This window comes from Gadus chalcogrammus, chromosome 20 (assembly GCF_026213295.1).
Source record: "Gadus chalcogrammus isolate NIFS_2021 chromosome 20, NIFS_Gcha_1.0, whole genome shotgun sequence".
Classification (NCBI taxonomy): Eukaryota; Metazoa; Chordata; class Actinopteri; order Gadiformes; family Gadidae; genus Gadus; species Gadus chalcogrammus.
The window spans coordinates 20,961,013-20,972,854 of NC_079431.1; positions in this window are offsets into that span (position 1 = coordinate 20,961,013).

Consider the following 11,842-nt stretch of genomic DNA (forward strand, 5'->3'; position numbering starts at 1 on the left):
GGATCCTTGCGAGAGTGAAGAGCTGGTCCGTAGTTCCACGTCCGGGGCGAAAACCGCATTGTTCCTCTTCAATCTGAGGTTCGACGATCGGCCGAACCCTCCTTTCCAGCACCTTGGAGTAGACTTTACCAGGGAGGCTGAGAAGTGTGATACCCCGGTAATTGGCACACGCTCTCTGGTTGAACAGGGGAACCACCACCCCGGTTTGCCACTCCTTTGGCACTGTACCCGACTCCCACGCGATGTTGAATAGGCGTGTCAACCATGACAGCCCCTCAACACCCAGAGCCTTTAGCATTTCTGGCTGGATCTCATCAATCCCTGGGGCTTTGCCACTGCGGAGATGTTTGACTACCTCAGTGACCTCCACCAGGGAAATTGACGACGAAACACCATCAACCTCGAGCTCTGCCTCCAACATAGAGGGCGTGTTATTCGGATTCAGGAGTTCCTCAAAGTGTTCCTTCCAACGTCCGACGACCTCCTCGGTTGAGGTCAACAGAGTCCCATCCTTACTGTACACAGCTTGGATGGTTCCCCGTTTCCCCCACCTGAGGTGCCGGATAGTCTTCCAGAAACACTTTGGTGCCGACCGAAAGTCCTTCTCCATGGCCTCTCCGAACTTCTCCCACACCCGCTGCTTAGCCTCCGACACGGCAGCCGCTGCAGCCCTTCGAGCCTGTCGGTACCCTGCAACCGAGTCAGGAGTCCTCCAGGATATCATATCCCGGAAGGCCTCCTTCTTCAGTCGGACGGCTTCCCTGACCACCGGTGTCCACCACGGTGTCCGAGGGTTACCGCCCCTTGAGGAGCCTAAGACCCTGAGGCCACAGCTAGCCAGCGCAGCTTCAGCAATGGAGGCTTTGAACACCGCCCACTCCGGCTCAATGCCCCCAACCTCCACAGGAATGCCAGAAAAGCTCCGCCGGAGGTGTGAGTTGAAGATACCTAGGACGGGGGCCTCCTCCAGACGTTCCCAGTTCACCCGCACTACTCGTTTGGGCTTACCAGGTCTATCCGGAAATTTCCCCCATTCCCTGATCCAACTCACAACCAGATGGTGGTCGGTTGACAGTTCCGCCCCTCTCTTTACCCGAGTGTCCAAAACATGCGGCCTCAGATCAGATGACACGATCACGAAATCGATCATCGATCTTCGGCCTAGGGTACTCTGGTACTCTGGTACCAGGTACACTTATGAGCACCCTTATGTTCGAACATGGTGTTTGTTAGGGATAATCCATGACTAGCACAGAAGTCCAATAACAAATGACCGCTCGGGTTTAGATCAGGGAGGCCGTTCCTCCCCACCACGCCTCTCCAGGTGTCTCCATCGTTGCCCACGTGGGCGTTGAAGTCTCCCAGCAGAACTACGGAGTCCCCTACTGGAGCCCCATACAGTACTCCATTCAGGGTCTCCAAGAAGGCCGAGTACTCTGAGCTGCTGTTTGGTGCATACGCACAAACAACAGTCAGAGTTTTCCCCCCTACAACCCTTAGGCGCAGGGAGGCGACCCTCTCGTCTACCGGGGTAAACTCCAACACCGCGGCGCTCAGCCGGGGATTTATGAGTATCCCCACACCCGCCCGGCGCCTCACGCCCTCGGCAACTCCGGAAAAGAATAGAGTCCAACCCTTATCCAGGAGTACGGTACCAGAGCTGAGACTGTGCGTGGAGGTAAGCCCCACCAGATCTAACTGATAACGCTCCACCTCCCTCACAAGCTCCGGTTCCTTTCCCCACAGCGAGGTGACGTTCCACGTCCCCAGAGCCAGCTTCTGCCGCCCGGGTCTGGTCCGTCGAGACCCCTGACCTTCGCTGCCACGCGTTTGCTCAAAAAAGGTTGAGAACCACTGAGCTAGGTGGATGCTCCGGCGCATGTGCGCCTTATGTCACCGTCGGTGCTGGGGGAGCAGCAGACGCATAGAGGGGCAGGATGCAAATGCAGACTGGGCTCCAGGAAACGTAGCAAAAGGGCTTTAATAAAGAAACTCAAATTCTCTGTTCCATTGACAGGCGGAAAAAAATTGAATTTGGGAAACAAAAGTAACATGACAAAAACAAGCACCGCCATCCTATCTGAATGCTAAGATTCTTTCTGTGTGACCAGTTAGTCTCAATCATTTAAAACAACCTTGAGACCACTTGAATCATTATATAGCCTAAAAACGCTCTTAAAATTCTTCAATATTCTTCAATATCGTCAATATCACCACTGCAAAATCCTGGATAAACATAATGTTCTTAATTTTGAAATCGCATTGTGTATGCTAATGTTCCCTTAATTTTTAAAATCACACACAACGCTGTGCCTCCTCCCTGAAGGAACTTTGTGACGCTGGGCTCAGAATTTGCAGCACGAGCAACCAGGTCAACAATTAGGGGAGAGTGCAGAATTCTGCTATGCAAAACCACATTTGTAAAGTCGTCCTTCTCTTTTGGAGGCAAAAAACAATGGAACAGTCTCCCAACAGATCTAATAAACAATAATGATTTTTAAGCTTTCCCCTGTCACGCAGCAGACCTGCACACACTTGTAACATAGAATCAGAATTGAAGAGCTAGTGGGATAGGGGTATATTTTTTTATAAAATATGCAATTTAGCAAACTATTTAATCCTATGTATTTATCTCATAGTATCTTCTTATCATTTAATGTTTGATCCAATGTTTATATATTATTGTGTCTTATTAGCCATTATTGTGTGTTTAGTTTTGTAGTATTACTTATTTTTACCTGCCCAGAGACTACAGGTGGAAAATAGCAATTAGCTCAAATCTGGTGCGATGGATTTCTCCTTGCTCTAAACAGGTTAATGTTTTTTTTCACGCAGTTTTATTCCTCTCCCGCAGGTGAGAGGAATAAATTGCAAGCTGGAGATGAAAGGGAGGGGAAATGTCTAGGGACAACTGGAGGACAAGGTGAGAAGTAACACTAAACAACACAAGAACAGAGAAAGCACGTGACACCATGGTAGCCTGGTAGTACATGTGTTTTCAGGATAAGGTGTAGGGTTCCGAGGAGGTGTAGGTTCTGTCTGTGTGGTGGCATAAAGGTGTCATGCTATGATGTGTGTGAATATATGTAGACAAACAAGCACACCTATGCGTGAGGGCAGTTTGTTCCAAAAATGCTGACTCTAGCTTCTTCGATGATTGGAATGATTTCCATTCCTGCTCTCCTGTTATTCAATCTGTAACTGGGTCTTTAATTGAGCCCTCCAATCAATACATCAGCCGAAGGGGGGCACGGTATTTAATCCAACTTGCTGTTAACCATTGCTGCTTGTGCTGCCCATGCATTTCTGTACGTGAGTAACTCTGACTACTCTCCTCCATTTTGTTTTAGTGCTATTAACCTTGCTAGGTGGCGGGGCCTGTAATGAGTGAAACATTACGATGGAACCGTCTCATAATGGCCTTATTCCCCAGGCTGTAAAAGCTGACTGCAAAATGATCAAAGCCCTCTGATCACCTCTCCTCAAGATAGCAGACAGCCGTTGTGACTGTTTGGTTTGGTTTGGTCCCTGTTGCTTTATGAATGCACAGCATGCAGCTTTTGATTTTAGATCACCTCATTTAGAGCAAGTGAGTGAACTTAAATAGCGTCTCCTAAAACTGAAGATTTTTTTTATAATATTAGTTCATGCACCATCTGTTTGAAAAAAACATTTCACACCGCCAAGAGATAAGGAGGCTAGTAATATACGAGCGTTTGGATTTATGGTTGCAGAACGATTAACAACTCCAAACAAAGAGCTCTCTGTGTTCGATTACACCAATAATACATTATGAATTTACTGACAAAGGGGTGATCAAGCCATAAACACACATCCTTCATGCACTTGGTAAAGCACTAACTTTATTACAGCGATGGACTACAAGATTTATACCAGGCTGTAATGCAGCTGATAGTCCCATGAATCAACCTTCATACTTCAAAATCAACATCGATATCAACTTATTGTACCATCACATTTGATAAAGCCAGAACACTTTCTGTTTGATTTCCCTTTCAAGCGGTCCAAGCCAGAACAGTACGGCTCTTAATACGAGGGCTTCACTCCGTGTGCAGATGAACTCAGAGGACAAGCACGCCTCAGTCCCGGGACATCCGGGCCTTTTCCCAGAGTCAAACACTTCAGATTTAAAGTTTAAGAAAGACACAGACACACTCGTACATACTCGTATAGGCACTTGTTTACACACTTGTACATGCATTCACTTGTGCACACACACACACTCACACAAACACATGCATCCACACACACACACACACACACACACACGCACCCAAAGGAACAGAAAAACACACCACCAGTACCAGAGTTTACACAAAGAGCAGCCCCGAGGAGTGGCGTGGGTGCTAAACACGCACACACACACACACACACACACACACACACACACACACACACACACACACACACACACACACACACACACACACACACACACACACACACACACACACACACACACACACACACACACACACACACACACACAGTCTGGCCTCCCACATTATCTCTCTCTGGAGCCCATTACTGCTGCTCTCGAGGCAGCCATAAAAAGAGCCATTCACTCTGCCTCTATTCATACACAAATGTGACACGGAGGTTCACCCCAGAGGTGGTTGTGTCTGACCCCGGTTAACAGGCCCCCCAGCCCGGCCATGCCAGCACTGTGCACGGAAATGTTGAATCAAATCAAAAAGAGAGCACTTTACCTGATTAAGGCATGGCCTGCTGCTCCTAGTTTTCCTTCCACCGATAGCCATAATTTGTGAAATTGAAGTAGTAAACCAAATATGTAAATAAAAACGATATGGATATGCCCACCCCATGTGTGATTGTTTGGGTAGGTGTGTAAAAAATAAACCTTTGCATATTGTGCTCGTAGGTTGGTTGGTTGCTAACAGCATTGTGGGTAGTATTTGCATTATTGATATTGGGGTGTATCATGTAAATATATCTTTGAATAAATATGTGAATTCAATATTTTGACAAAGGCTTACACCTAACTGTGGCGTGTAGCAAGTGAAGGGAGATTTATTTATCTGTGTATATGGAATGTTAATTGTACTTTATGTTGAGAAGACTAGTTGTTTATTATGCAGTTGCACGAGCATAAGAAACCTAACTTGTGTTTGTTTTGTTTGTATAATCCTAATTAGTGTTGTATTCATTGATCTATATATGGTTATGGTAATACTTCTACAGGGTTGGCCATGTGCTCCTTGGACACATCAGTCCATTCCACTAATCCCACCCTGACAGATAGGCCATCATTAGGCCTAGTGTTCCTTCTATTATCCTCTCCTGTCTTATGATTTATATTGTCGGGCCCCTTGTCTTGCCCTGATTGGCTGACTAATGGACCGCAGGGGAATAGAACCCTTCCTGGTGTTGTAGAGGTGGGCGTGGCTGCCGGGTTCAGCCCGTGGATGTATAATCATAGGTTTCGACCCGGTTGATTAATGGCGGCTTTGGGAAGCTTGACGTGGGCACAGTGCAGTGGGAGGGGCCTGAGGCCGCTGATGGCTACTTCCACAGTAAACAGTCAGTGACCACACAATGAGGGGCAGAGGGTCCGGGAGGAGGAGCACCTAATGGGGGGTGAGCCGACACACAGCTAATTAGCCCTGTAGCAGGTTAGCGGTGAATGAGGGGAGGGGACGGACACACGTAAGGGGCCGGCGGGGACACAAAGCAGGGGGGCAGCGGCAGGGCAGAGGCGGGGCTGTTGGTGGGACAGGGTCATTACACATCTGTTGCTCTGCCAGATCTGGTTCTCAGAAACCTTCACTAACACCAGCAACACATTAACAACACAACACCAAACAAAGCATTAACAAAACAACACCAGCAACACATTAACAACACAACACCAGTAGCACATTAATAACACAACACCGGCAACACATTAAAAACACAGCACCAGCAACACCATAACCAAACAACACATTAACAACACAACACCAGCAAACCATAAAAAACCCAACATCAAACAACACATTAACAACACAACAGAAACAAATTAACAACACAACACCAGCAATACATTAACAACACAACACCAGCAACACATTGACAAACAACACTAAACAACACATTAACAACACAGCACCAGCAACACATTAACAACACAACACCAAACAACACTTTAACAATGCAACACCAGCAACACATTAACAACACAACACCAGCAACACATTAACAAACAACACCAAACAACACATTTAACTCTTCTACCTCTTCAAGGAAAAGTTATATCTTTTTGACAGATCCTATGTATAGATGTTAAAGTAGAGTGACGGAGCAGCATGTTCCAGAGACGAGAGCTACAGAAGAGGACCACGCAGCTGAACGCAGCTTTCTCAGTGTGGATAGGTGAATAGGTTTTCTAACATTGAAACGAGAGATGAATGAAGATCATCACAAAATACATTACAAAATGAGTGTTGAATTGGTTTGGGTTGGTTTTGTGTTTTTGTGGAGAATGGTAATAATAATATGGACTGGAGGGATGTGTGTGTGTGTGTGTGTGTGTGTGTGTGTGTGTGTGTGTGTGTGTGTGTGTGTGTGTGTGTGTGTGTGTGTGTGTGTGTGTGTGTGTGTGTGTGTGTGTGTGTGTGTGTGTGTGTGTGTGTGTGTGTGTGGCTGTGTGTGCGTGTGTGTGTGTGTGTGTGTGTGTGTGTGTGTGTGTGTGTGTGTGTGTGTGTGTGTGTGTGTGTGTGTGTGACTGTGTGTGTGTGTGTGTGTGTGTGCATGTGTGCGTCACTAAAATGGTACAAGATTGGATGGGCATGAGATTGAATTTAAAGTTAGACTCCAGGCCATCACAGCAACCTTCAAAACAAGACATTTGCATTAACAGGGAGACCAGGGTGAATCTGATTGGTTGGTTCCCTGCTGTAGATCCACATACCCTGTGACCCCCTTCTTAAGGTTAAACAGACAGCTGAGGAGTAAAGAAACAAGGAATAACACCTCCGTTAATCAACTCCCCACCCAGCTCCTACTCCTCTTCCTCTGACTCGTGTGTTTTTAATCTAGTCTTCATCGTTTCCCCGGCGCAGAGGGAAGAGGACATTAAAGCTGACAGTTCAATTAGCCTTACACTCCACCGGCCCTCCCACCAATACTCGCCGGCCTGGTTTAATCAGCGGTGTGTGCGTGCATGTGTTTGTGTGTGCCTGTGGTTGTGTATGTGTGTGTGCGTGTGTGTGGGCGCCTGTACACGTGTGTGCGTTCGAGTGTGTATTTGCATGTCCACGAGGGGACAGTGGAGGAATACATGATTCATTATCATCTCCTCACTTGACCCCCAGTGAGCTACCAACATGGTATGTGGTTTATGGCTGCAGAGCTTCCAGTGTAGTGAGGCTGGGAGGCAGCGGAGGAATCCTTTAAGAGACAAATCATTTAGGAGGATTTATAGGACCACCGTCCTGTGATAGGCTGAATATGACACTGGGTTTTAGTTGTATATTTAATTAAACAGAATCACTTGCAGTTGGATCAATTGGTTGGATATTCTGGTTTTCAGCCTTCTAGTCATCATAGTATTCAATACGTTATAAAAACATATATATATAAAATATATGCCATTTTGTGAACACTTTTATCTTCAGTGTCTCAATATGGTGAGTGGTTACATTATGAGGAGTGAGGGGGGCAGTGGGAAGCAAACCTCTAAACCATGACAGTGTGTGTGTGTGTGTGTGTGTGTGTGTGTGTGTGTGTGTGTGTGTGTGTGTGTGTGTGTGTGTGTGTGTGTGTGTGTGTGTGTGTGTGTGTGTGTGTGTGTGTGTGTGTGTGTGTGTGTGTGTGTGTGTGTGTGTGTGTGTGTGTGTGTGTGTGTGTGTGTGTGTGTGTGTGTGTGTGTGTGTGTGTGTGTGTGAGCGTTTGTATACGTGTTCATGTGCATACAAAGGGGAAGTGGGAGCACATGTTTGAGAGGCCCTCCAGTGATTAGCCAGGGAATGAGTTTCCTTGAGGTGGTGGGTTGGATGGGGGAGGAGCAGGGGTTTAAATGTTGTGACATATAGACACTAAACACCAGGTTTCATTCGCCTAATTAGTGGCGTTTTTCTACTTTTGCTTATGTTATCCTTAAATTATTAAATAAAATATAATTTTGAATCCATTGGATGTGACTGATCAACAAATGAATTAATTGCAGGTTGTGCGATGTGCAATTAGTGGTCTTTGTTCAACTATTAGTGATGCAATGTAATTACAGAGTGTTGTTAAATATCAGTATTGCATCATTAAACTGCCTCTTATAAATTCACCAATTCATTAAAAACTTTTATTCATCTGTGATCCCTGAGAGAGTTTCTGAAATGAATGGTGGAATCGTAAAGCTCATATTTAGGTTCATAGTGCTGCCACGTTCGGTAAACACGTTAAAAAGTTTTTAAATCATGTTGACCCTGAAAAAGTAACACCTGCTTTGGGAAATAAATACAAATAAAGCATTAATATGAATAAAACAAGATAGATTATGTGGGAAGCAGGTTCGAGTGAAGAAGGAAGGGGAACAAGTCTCGAAATCTCTCAAGGACAACTGAGTATCAGTGTGAATGTACCATGAGTTCAGCCATACCGATAGACACACGGAAAACGCCCCCACACACACATCTTAACTTGTGTGTTTGTTCTTCGATATAATGGGCTGCTAATCATGTGTTTGCACACCTATATCAGCCCCGCAGCCGTCCCGATTCTCAGGCCCCAAAAAGGGCCTGAGTGTTGGGAGACGGGGGGTGGAGGCTTCCTCGTCTGACGGACAGCTACTTGTTAGCTTTGTATCTAGCGTGGCTTTTCACTTTTCAAACTGGGTAGAAGCTGTGTGTACATATGTTGTTTTGTATGATGAAATTAAAAATCTTTATTTGTGCGTTATTGTGTATCCTGATGTGTTTTTCCAAGTTGTAGTGTTTCGGTTTTTTTCCAAGACAAAAAGTATTTTAGCACAAATTATTTCTCGAATGAATTTCGGGCTCTGGCACTTTAACCGCAGATGGTGTAGCATCTCTCGCTCTCTCGACCCCCCCCCCCACGAACATCATCTCTGGTTCTCTCATTGTTCATGATTGACATGGTAATAGCTACAAATTGATGGCACCATTGAGTGGGCCGGTGTCGTGGGGGGGTACCAGAGGACACCAACTCTCTGCCCCACAGGAACAGGCCATTAATCACGGAGAACCCCCGCAGACTGCCGCCCTCCTGCCCGGCACCTAAACACACTGGGGACACAATCCTTGTTGGGCCGTCTCTGCTTGGGTGTCTCAGTCTCTCCTGTCTCTCTTTCTCCCTGTCTCTCTCTCTCACTCCGGCTGTCTCTCTTTTTCTCTCTTTTCATGTTGGGGGTCTCTGCTTGGAAACGTTGTGGCTCCCAGTAGAAAGGTTCTGGTTTCTAAGCCCAATGTCATTCATAATAGGCGTCCTTGAGAACAATGTGGGAACAACTAGAACCTGATGATTTCTGACATCTAATATAATGGATAGAAGCCACTTCTAAATGATTATAAGTAGTAACACTCTCTCTAACAGCATGTTTTGCTTCTGAAATGGTTCAGATAACATGGTTGTTGCCGTCATTCCAGGCGTGGTTTAGAGAGAGAAACACATCTGCAGAATGAAATGGTTTGAAAAAATAACTCAATATATTTTCTAATGTTATCCAAAGTTGAGTTATATTATTAAACATTGTGAGAGGTAGAGACTCACTCAAATTGAGATTGAATTATTTCCTAAATAATATTATCAGCCTTTTGTACCTCTTAAATTACATTAGGAAAATAAAACATTGGGAGGTAACAAATGAGTGTTTAAAAATATCAACATTTGTCAAGTAAAATAAAAATGGATTTCCCTTAAACTGCAAACAATTTTTTTCCTGTTAGGGATTGTATTTTCCCCCTTCTTTCACCTAAATCACTAGATTTATGCAGGAGTAAATCACAACTCTAGTGGCCAACGTGTTGACACACACATCCTGCGTTCCCCACTCCATAATGAAATCAGCCTTGACACTGAAACAGCTCAATACAGTCAATACAATCAACTAACAGCTCACCTCACTATGCTAATTCACCCAGTTTTCATGCCAAAGTGAAAAAAACTCCTTTATACGTTAAAATAATGATTTATGAGTGAGCTGTGTTGATGTTATAAGCTACAATTAAGACAGAGGCTTGCTACAACCTTTTGAAAGTTAAACCGTTTTTACTGTCAAACATTGTTCCTGAGCGATTCTGAAAATGAACCAATAGAATTAACTAAGAAGAGCGCTGCAACCCTGAATCTGTCGAAGGGTCAACTTCCTCCTGATAGAAAGGTCAACATTATTTGGGTCTATTCCACTATAGCAATCACACCGAATGAGAGGTGGGATATATTCATATTGATTTAAAGATAAAAAAATCCACACCACACTTGGATTTAATTGACTTGAATGGCAGTAAATTTTGTTCAAATAATCTCTAGCAATCGTCCAGAGGCATTGGAGATGAATTATGTCACGATGTGTAGGCTGATTCCATTTGAAAGAAGGGGCAAAAAGGCAGTGGAATTATTTTGCTGACATTTTGGTTAAGGCAGAATACAGCTATTAAATCCAAGCTCAACAAATTAAATAAAGGACTGCATAATTTATGCACATGAAAACATAAATCATATGCACATATGGCATACAACTCAACAGATTGAGATTTCTTCATTAATCCGACTAAGACTTGCCCTGTGTGTAATCATATTTTCAATTGAGTTGTAAGCTACATTGGACTTTGCATATATATATATATATATATATATACCCACTGCACAATGTGTTGTCGGAGTGACGTCTTTCCTTTGTCATTATTGGTCGTCAAATTTCTGTCCACTGAAGGGGTTGTTTTGTAACGTCAGGCAATGTCTTTTTTTCGACGTCTACCGAATGTCTAATGTTGACGGCCGTGGGACCTTTGAGAAAGGGCTATTTATAGTCCAAATGTGGTCGTATGTGGACGTCTTTATAACAAATATAGACTTATTTTAGACGTCCTTTTTATGCTACTTCTGTAATTTATTTATTTGTTTATGGTTGTTGCCGTCGGAAAACGAGAAACAGCGATTTATTTAAATGAGGCGTCGGAGAAATGATATGGACCCGAAGTGAACTGACAATTGGAGTTGTCCAATTGAGGAGCATAGTCGAACTATTGCTTTAATTGTTTAAGCTGTGCATTTGTCACGACCCCACTGGAATATTGAAAACGGCTCTCTGTCTAGGCAGGAGTCGAGACACATAAATGGTAGCAAATCACAGCTGGTGGGCAACTATAGCTTCCGGCCACGTGAGTAGTGACTCACCTGGGTTCCTGGCAAGCTCTGGTCATTCTCTCTCCTGTTGGGGGGATAGCCCAAGCGTTGGGATAAACGGTAGCTGTCCCGTTCAGTTATTGTTTGACACATAACATAGACGGACACTTGAAAAAAAGACGACAAAAGGGCGGTCACGTTCCCCGTAGGAATCCTTAATTCTGGTATTGTCCTTGTATGAGGTCGAATAGGCTTTACATAGTCTTATGGTTTATGAGTGTAGCCAAGTCTGGGCACCATGCTGTTTATCCAGGCGCCATCTTGCTTCTGTCCGACATCTTGGATCCCTCAGATGACCATAATCAAGGCCAATCAATGGAGCCACTCCTACAGTTAGCACGACAAACAGTTACCCACCAGCATAACAATACCCAACAGTAGGATTGTGACATTCTTCCCCTCATAAACAAAACAAAAACACAACAAATTTTTTTTTTTAACCTGCCTTTTTTTTTCTAATCTT